General features: G+C 33.4%; 1 non-coding gene across 1 annotated transcript; it reads left to right on the forward strand.

Annotated features, from left to right (window-relative positions):
• Positions 1-8,550: 8,550 nt before the first annotated feature.
• Positions 8,551-8,657, forward strand: LOC121203883 (small nucleolar RNA R71). The gene has a single exon (XR_005898816.1). It is a non-coding gene; the product is annotated as a small nucleolar RNA R71 (small nucleolar RNA).
• Positions 8,658-9,045: the final 388 nt, after the last annotated feature.

Genomic DNA, 9,045 nt, shown 5'->3' on the forward strand with positions numbered 1-9,045 from the left:
GATTCAATTCAGCACACTCTATCATTTCCAGCTTACCTTATATTATTACCATGCAATACAATTCATGAATACAGCAATTGAAAAGGCTCGAGTTATAGAAATACAAATGGTAAACTCTGAGCTATTCGCCAACGACTTTGTCTTTTCTTTTCTTTTCTCGATGAATCCGGGTCAATGTTTGCTATGGATCTAAACAAGCATAATAATTCATCACTACACAAGCAATTGTACATTCAATTGTAATTTTAGGCAACTTTGTCATTTTATTCATTTTAGTCCCTCAAATCGGGACTAACATAACTTTTAATATAGAACACATAATTTTGATTTGTTTTCACTATGGCCCTTTTAGTACATCGTATTTTCCATTCCTACCATAAATTTTAGAATTAACGCTTTTTAGTCCCTATTGGACCAAGCTATAAATTAACGTCACAATTTAGTCCTTTTTCACTTCTAAGCTTAAAATATATTAATTTAATACCTAAAACTTCAAAGATTCATCAATGGTATCATTCTAAAAATTTAATAGTTCTGAAAAATAACACACGAGTCAGCTAGATTAAGCTCCCAAGATTTCAAAAACATATGACAAGAAAATGACTAAATTGCACTAACTAATTAAAGCTTCAAAGTCACAAACCCTATTGCCAAAATTTTTCTTCTCCTTGGCCATGGAGAATCAGTGTAAGAAGATAAAAGAGGTGATGTTTCTCTCTTTATTTGCACTTATTTTATTACTTGTTTTATTTTACTTTAATTAAACTTTATAAAATTAATCAACACTAATCCAACCACTATCGTCCATTGTTAATAGAATGATGGTTTAATTGCCACTTAAGCCCTGTTTCCATGTTGTAATTAAAGATTCGTTAACAATTAAACTATTTTCACTTTTACAATTTAGTTATTGTACTTTAATTAAACACTAATTCGATAAAATTACCTATCCAATATTCAATTCCCCTATTATATAACTTCTAAATATTTAATAAAAATATTTACAAGTCCAGTTTACAAAATTGAGGTCCCAATACCTCATTTCCAACACCATTGACTTTATAGTTGAAACACTTGTACCTTAATTAACTATTAGGTTAACAAAATTAGAGGACCAAACTTCAATTAAACTTTACACTAACCTCGTAAATATTTAATATTTATGGGCTTGAATATCAGAAATGGGGTTTAGAAACCACTATTTTTGACACCACTAACTTTCGGGTCTTTACAGTCCACTAGGACGGTGATCATGGAAAATCACACAAATGAGAAAAATGCAAGTATTGACAAGCGATAGCTAGCAAGCAAATATAAGGAATAAAAGGGAAAAAGTAATAGGAATGGAAAAGTCTACCAAAGTAGTGAATAAGGAAGCCTATAGGGCGTAAGGTGGTAACCCAGTTAGAATCAATTATGGGAAGCCGTACAGATGATGCCTTGTGTAAAGGTAAATGAAAATGGATTTATTCGTGGATCGCGGGTAAGGATTCGTCATTAGGAATTTCCAAAAAGTGCTCAAGGAACTCTGTATGCTAAAGGACGACCTTGGAAGGTTAGCGAGAGTTTTCCAAAAACCGTATGTCCTCCGAACAGTTAAGTTTTTAAAGAGGGGATTACTTGGAACCTAAGGATAGAAAGAGGTACTAATAAAGGGTATCTAAGTGATAGGTATATCTATCAAGATTATTCCTTTTTAAGGGGAAACTATCTGGTCGCCTCTAGACGTACCAGTGTCTAGAGTAAAAATCTTGCACAAAAAAATATAGAAAAATGATATCCATAAGTATACGAGTCAAGTTGTAATATAGTTACAATGGAGTAGGTAAGTACTCCAAAGATTGTACCTAAAGGAGGCAAGCACTAAATTAATATTACCTTAAACATAAATAGATCCAATTAATACTCTAATTAGTTTATAGCATGAAGAGATAAAAGAAAAGTTTTTGGATTATAATAAATAATACAAAAAGAAATAAAAGTAATTAAATGAATGGAAAGCAAGAAATCAAATAAGGAAATAAATATCAAATCTGGACATGGGTGATTAGCTCGCTTTAGTAATCATAATCAACTGTTGTCTCAAGCTTTCTTGTTCAATCAACTAGTTAATACCCTAGCAAGATCTTCTGATACATCCATTGAAATACTGAGTAGGCAAGGACTACTTGTCTCCCAACCTCACAGTCCAAACCAGTTCAGGGTTAAGGTGTTCATGGATAGGCCATACAAATTTTAGGTTAATTCCCACCTTGATGATTTCCTAGGGTTGTCAAGCCTAGGATTTAGGTTCTTCCTCTCATGAACAGTTGATCCGTTAAGGAATCCCAACAAAACAGGTAATTATTCATATCTGCACTTGTTAGTCCCCCACACGAGGATTAGTTCCTCGTGGATCTAGTAAACCATATAGACTTGAATGAAATAATGAACATGAATAGAAATATCAAGAGTAATAGTTTAGAATAAGCCTAATTGTATTGACTTTTAAACAAAAAATCCTCACAAAGTTTGAAATTAACTTCTGAATCTAATTTACTACCGAAAGTAAATAACAGGAATGGAAATAAAGTCTAAAACTTAAGAGAAAGAAAAAAATAAAGACTAAAACTAAATAAAAAATTATACAATAGAAAAGAGGTGTCTATGAAATGTGTTAGCTGAGTCTATTTATAGACTTAGGATGGTCGTCGTCTTTAACCCTAGCTCAACTAAAGTTCGTGAGCTTAAAGTTAGATTGTGTGGACCAAAACATCCATCACTCATATTAATTTCCCATGCAGAGGCGATGTTGCGACACACTATATCCTATGTCATGACGTCGAGGGTAGTATGCTCAACCTCAGGGTGTCTTCAGGGCTATGTCACGACATTGAAAGCAATCTTGGACTTTTCTTATTTTGCTCCCTATGTTGTGACATTGCATGCTTCGTGTTGCAACCTAGCATCCAATATTCATTTAATGCGCCTTATAATGGTCTCCTACACACTCACAAAGTATATTTGCTCACTCTTAGGCTTCATTTGGCCCCTAAGGTCAATAAAAGACTCAAATAACACATTTTATTACACTTAACTAAACTTGCTCAAATGTAATTAAAACATAACTAAAATGCTTATGTTCAAGCTACTAAAGTGCAAAAACTATTTAATCTGCTACATCGAATTACGATAGATCAAACTCCCTTGCACTTAAGTCATTGTCTGTCCTGAAGCAACACAACAAAAACAAGAAATGAAAAGACGACCCTTGAGCAAGTATAGTATAAATGTTAGCTTTGGAGCACATGAATAGGCATTTTATATTCAAGCATAATCTTGGCATGAGATATAACTGACTTACCACTTTTGATATCAAACACCTAAGTTCAGTATATTACAAAGCATACAAGCATTAAGGGTCTCCAATATAAGAATCCAGCAATAAATTATAAATTTAATTTGATTATCCTAGAAGAATACAAATAATTATAAATGCAATTATTCAATCTGATTTCAAATTGTGAATAAGTCTACCTAGATCACATAGGACTTTTTGGCTTATAACATTTTGAAGCTTAAGACAAGTATGAATTTCAAGAATAGTAAGCATCAAAAAGTTTCAAGCAAGAAAATAGTTTAGCACATCATATTGTCCCCTATTCTCCCCCTTAGTAACCCTTTCCCGCTCACTACCTTATTTCTCCTTCTTTCACCTTCCTTATTTCTCCACATAGGAAGTCACAGCATAATATAACAATCATTATTAGCTCATGAGCTTTTGTGCACTAATGAATGAGCTTTTGTACTTTTGTGACTTTGTCACATTTTTTTTCTAGGACATCTCACTCATAAATGCTTTTATTTTTCAAGTACATGTCATACTCCTTTTGATTTTCTTCTAGAAATTTTCTTTTGTTGAACATATTAGCTAACCTATAATTACTATATCACACCGATCCCTCCTATTTTACTCTATTTTTTAAAAATCTACCATGATGTATCTACTTAACCTTCAATACGTATGGTCAAACATCTATAGTCGTGTAGTTTAGGACCAAAGAAAAAGGTAAGTACAAATTGATATTTTGGCTCGATTTTTGTATTAAAGGTTCATCAAGAAGTGTTTTCTGGCTAAAAAATAGGTACTAAATATAAATAATAGGGTTAGCTTTTTGGCTTTGGGTGTATTCCAAACAATGCCTTAGGTCATCCCTAGTCTCAATATTCACAACTCTATATCATTCATACTAGCATGCTCATTTCCCTGTATTCTTTATATCATTTAGTACATTCAATTGCTTTAATGCCTACTTACTGTGTAATATATTGAAATTACTAGTCTAATATCAAAATTTAAAATCACTTATTCTCATACCAAATTTATTGTAAATACAAGCAACCTATGTACATGCTCATAACAAACCACTTGTATTTCTACAAGCTCAAGCACACAAATGAAAAGAAAAATCAAAGAAAAGTATAAAAATTTAAAACAAATTTTCTATGTTACCCCCCACACTTTAGATAACACATTGTCTTCAATGTGTAGCTCCTAATAAGGTAATTAAAGAAGTTAACCGATTGATCAAGATAGTTCCATAGACTATTGGTGGGGGTTTCTTCCTTTGATTGTTTCAAGCTTGAATTGTTTATGCCTCCTTCATTTTTGGCTCCTACATAGAAAATTAAAACAAAACACAAAACAACTAGTAATATACTATCAATCCTACTCCTACAAGGTTAAATTAAAATCATCCAAAAATTAATACAAATACAAAATATAAATATTCAGTTTTAAGTTTGAATAACCAAACCAAGGCAAATGCCCCATTTCCATTGGAGTTGTTCTTTTTGCCAAATCATATTCTTGATGGTGGGTTGGGCTTTGGATGACTAGCCATTTTGGTGTAGAGTATTGTGGTTGGAATACTACCTTATAGTCTTTGTCTTCTGTTGGTATATCGTGTTCATCCCCCTCACTGTCATCTCATGAAGTAGGCTCTTTTTCTTTAACTCTATAATGTGTGTGATCGAACATATTTGGTGAATAATTTGGAGCTCTCAACCCATTCAGCCAGGCGAATTCTTAGAGAACCGAGCCTGTCTCTTGAATCCATATGATCATTCCATCGAGTTTTTCTTCAGTTCTTCCAAGAACTCTTTTCTAATCTTTTGATTGTTCTTTTAATTTCAGCAATGTTGGAACATCCATATTTTCTTTCATTCTCTGGTTCTAACCGATAATTTGTTTTCTTTGGAGCTCAACATATTACGTGTATAGCGAATCTCCACTTATGCTTCTTGTTGGCTTCATGAATTGTTCATTTTTATCCATTGGAACCTCTATGCTTTTACAAAGTATCATCACGAGATGGGGAAAGAAAATCCCAACCTTCTTGCCACTAATGCAATGCTTCATGTTTAGATGGATCCATTCTCCAATGCGCATTTGCTTTTTCTATAAAATACCATATAAAAAAATACTCGAAATGTATTAACATTAGAACCATTAAGGGCAAGTGTAATTCTGGAGCAAATGAACTATACCCACATTTTAGTTACCGAAAACATTATAGTTTAATTGAAATTAGTTGGTAGTCCAGTATATCGTTAGACGTTCCATTCTCCTCAATTTTTAGTTAAGTATTTTATGATGCCTTCCCTATCTCATTCTTTAAACTCCATGAAATCAATATTTTGTAAATAATCTGATTCATAGTATGTGGCATCATAATATTTGCAAATCTTTTCAGAGAGAATGGTATATATTTTCCTCTCACCTACACTATTTTCCACATTTGTTCATAAGGACGTCTAGTTTCCTTATCTTTAAGAGCGGCATAAAATTCTTGTACAAGTGGAATAACAGCTATTTCCTTTGGAATGACACAGAATTGCTCCCATCTATGATACCGTACAAAGGACCATATTTCATTACAAAGAACCATTGATGATTTGAATCCCCTTTCTTGAATAAATTTTTTTCCTTGAAGTTTAAGGTAGTACTTCTCGGCATTTTGGTTTTGAAATTTTAACGAATTCAAAACCGTCAGCGGTTCTTGCACAATCATCCTTTTAACCTTCCTAGGTGGCATTTTTTTACTATAATCTATGCTAATACGAATGAGATATCAAGCAATATTCCCAATGTAGCAATATAGAGAAAGTTTAGAACCCTTAACCTCAGTGTTGTAGCCTTTGCTACTTTGTTCCCAATCAGTTATATTGATCCTGCATCCACAAATATACCAAATAGCAAAAAAAGGTTTTATAAATTGAAGATTTTAATGAAAATAGGTTTTAAGGATTTAGAGAGTTTTAAGAAGTTTAAGATGTTAAGGAAGGTTAGAATGTGAGATGAGAGGGTTTTAGGATAAAAACTAATGTTTTAAGGGTTAAAAATCGAGTTGCATAATTCGATCAAGTCAACCTTACAGAAAATTGTAGTAATGTCACAACATCCCTGGCAGTTTACCATTGTTGCGACATTGGGGTTCGATGCCGCAACACACTCTAGTCTTTTGGATTCCTGGGTATATTGGGTTCGGTGTCACGACACACAAAGTCTGTGTCACAACATCAAAGTGATTTCCTTAATTACATCAACTCTACCTTTGGTGTTGCAACACGGGCTATCGTGTTGCAACACTGGCTCTGTTTTCACCCAAAATTCCAATTTCTAGAGTGTTATAGTTTCTATGAAACATAAATTTTGTAAAAATTAAACTCTAGACTAAACATTTAGCTAAATATACAATAATTTACAAAAATTTAAGTGTTAATTTAGAAAGTTCAAGTTTTATTGTCAGGTTCATTCGATAGCATCATTATTTCACAAAAGGACAATTCTCTGGTTTTGTTAGTGTTGGTCCATCACCCGTCATGCCATTCCACCTTATTCATCTTATGCTTTTCCTTGCACATCCTTTTTTTACCTGCATAGATTAAAGGAAGTATGTCCCTTGATCTGGGAGGGTTAGAAATAAATAATTCCTTACAATGTTCCCCTGACTTCCTCCTACCTTCCTTGCTCAGTTGGTGACCATAATTAAAAGTTTTAATCTCACCATTAATTTTCATGGTTAATTCATTTTTTCTAAATCAATAGTAAACCTTGAGATAGCTAAGAAAGGTCCACCTAGGAGGATAGGTATTTCACAATCCTCTTCAAAGTTTAGAACTACGAAATCTATCCAGATGATAAAAATGCGCACTTTGACTAACACATCTTCCAGTACTCTTTTCGGATGCACTAAGGATCTGTCGACCAATTGTAGTGTTATATGAGTATTTTTGAGGTCCCTTAACCCTAGTTTTTCAAAAATGGATGAATGCATTAAATTAATACTAGTTCCTAAGTCACATAGAGCTCTATTAAAATGAATGCTCCTTATCTCTATGAGAATAGTAAAATTTCTCGGGTTTTTTAACTTTTGGGGAACTTGTCTTGAAATAATATTACTATAAGAAACGCTTGTATTAACTTGTTCACCTACCTTAATTTTCCTATGACTAGACATAATTTCCTTTAAAAAATTGGCATATTTAGGAACTTTCTCAATTAATTCAATTAAAGACAAGTTAATGTTTAACGGTTTTAAAAAGTTCAGCAAACTTACAAATTTGTCCTCATCCTACTTTTACTTTTCTTCTAGTCTTGAAGGGAATGGTATCTTTGTAATGACAAAATCTTTTTTTTATTTTTCTGGCTTAGCTACTGATGCAATTACCTCATCTGACTTCAGTTCATCTTTAGCCTCTAAGGTCTTTCCAGAAGATTATCGGTATTCTCGTATTTACCTCCTGAGTCGGGTTTTTTGGGCTAGTCAGTACTTTTCAAGATCAAAACACTAATGTTTTCACGTGCTCCTTCCCTTCCCTACGAGGATTATTTTGATGCCACTCATCATGCTAATCAATTAGCTCATTTGATCCTCAAGTTTATTCAATGTTCTTTTTTAGTTGGCGCACTCAGGCTGCACCTGCTTCGCCCATCCTCATTGATTGCTTCTCCTCCTCGATTCTATCCAAACATTGATCACATATTGTATGGTCACTTAGGCTAGCCTATCTTGAGGTTTCTGCAAATAAGGAGGTTGATAGTTAGTGTTTTTAACTTGATTCGAGTTATTACCTCTTCCTTGGTTTCCTTCCCATCTCAGGTTCGGATTATCTCTCCATCCAGGATTGTATGTATTTGAAGAGGGATTTCCACACCTATTTTTGATGTAGTTCACATCCTCAGTAGGATTATTAATATAGTGGAAGAATGGTTTGTCTCATCTATAGATATTCGGTGCACCCTTTTCAACATCTATTTGATTGATTCTGTCCAATAATTGCTAGTACCTGTCATCTTCTTGGACAGCCTTCACGGTAGATGGTCTTTGGCCATATGTATGACATTCAATTGGCCACTGGTAGGAGTTCATTGTCATACTCTCTATTAATTCCTATGCATCCTCGTACGTTCTATTCATCAAGGCTCCTCCTATTACTCCATCTAATCTTAACCTCGAATGCACATCCATCCCATTGTAAAAAGTTTGAAGTCGTAACCAATCAGGTAATCCGTGATGTAGGAACCTTTAAATCAACTTCTTGAAACACTTCCATGCTTCGTAAAGGTTTTCTCCTTCTAAATACTTGAACATCAAAATTTCTCTTCTTAACTTGACCGTTTTACTAATGGGGAAGAAATTTTTTAGGAATTTTCTTGCGAGTTCGTCCCATGTCGTGATTGATCTTGGTGACTACAAATCTAGCCAAGAAAAGGTATTATCAATTAATGAAAAGGGGAACAATCGAAGATGAATAGTGCCATCAGTGACCACATTGTATTTGAAGGAATCATAAACCTGGAAGAACAATTTTAAATGTTGACTCAGATCCTCTATCATTGTTCCATGTGAGGCATATGGCCTGTTCACACGGGTGTGTGACCTTTTAAAAGCTAAAAATTCTTTTATAAGTTCTGAAATTTTATATGATATCAATTTGGTTTCGAATGTATGTTTAAGCATTGTACACTAAATTTTATGTAAATATTGATTGTGATTGAAT

Source organism: Gossypium hirsutum, chromosome A07, assembly GCF_007990345.1.
Source record: "Gossypium hirsutum isolate 1008001.06 chromosome A07, Gossypium_hirsutum_v2.1, whole genome shotgun sequence".
In the NCBI taxonomy this organism is placed as follows: Eukaryota; Viridiplantae; Streptophyta; class Magnoliopsida; order Malvales; family Malvaceae; genus Gossypium; species Gossypium hirsutum.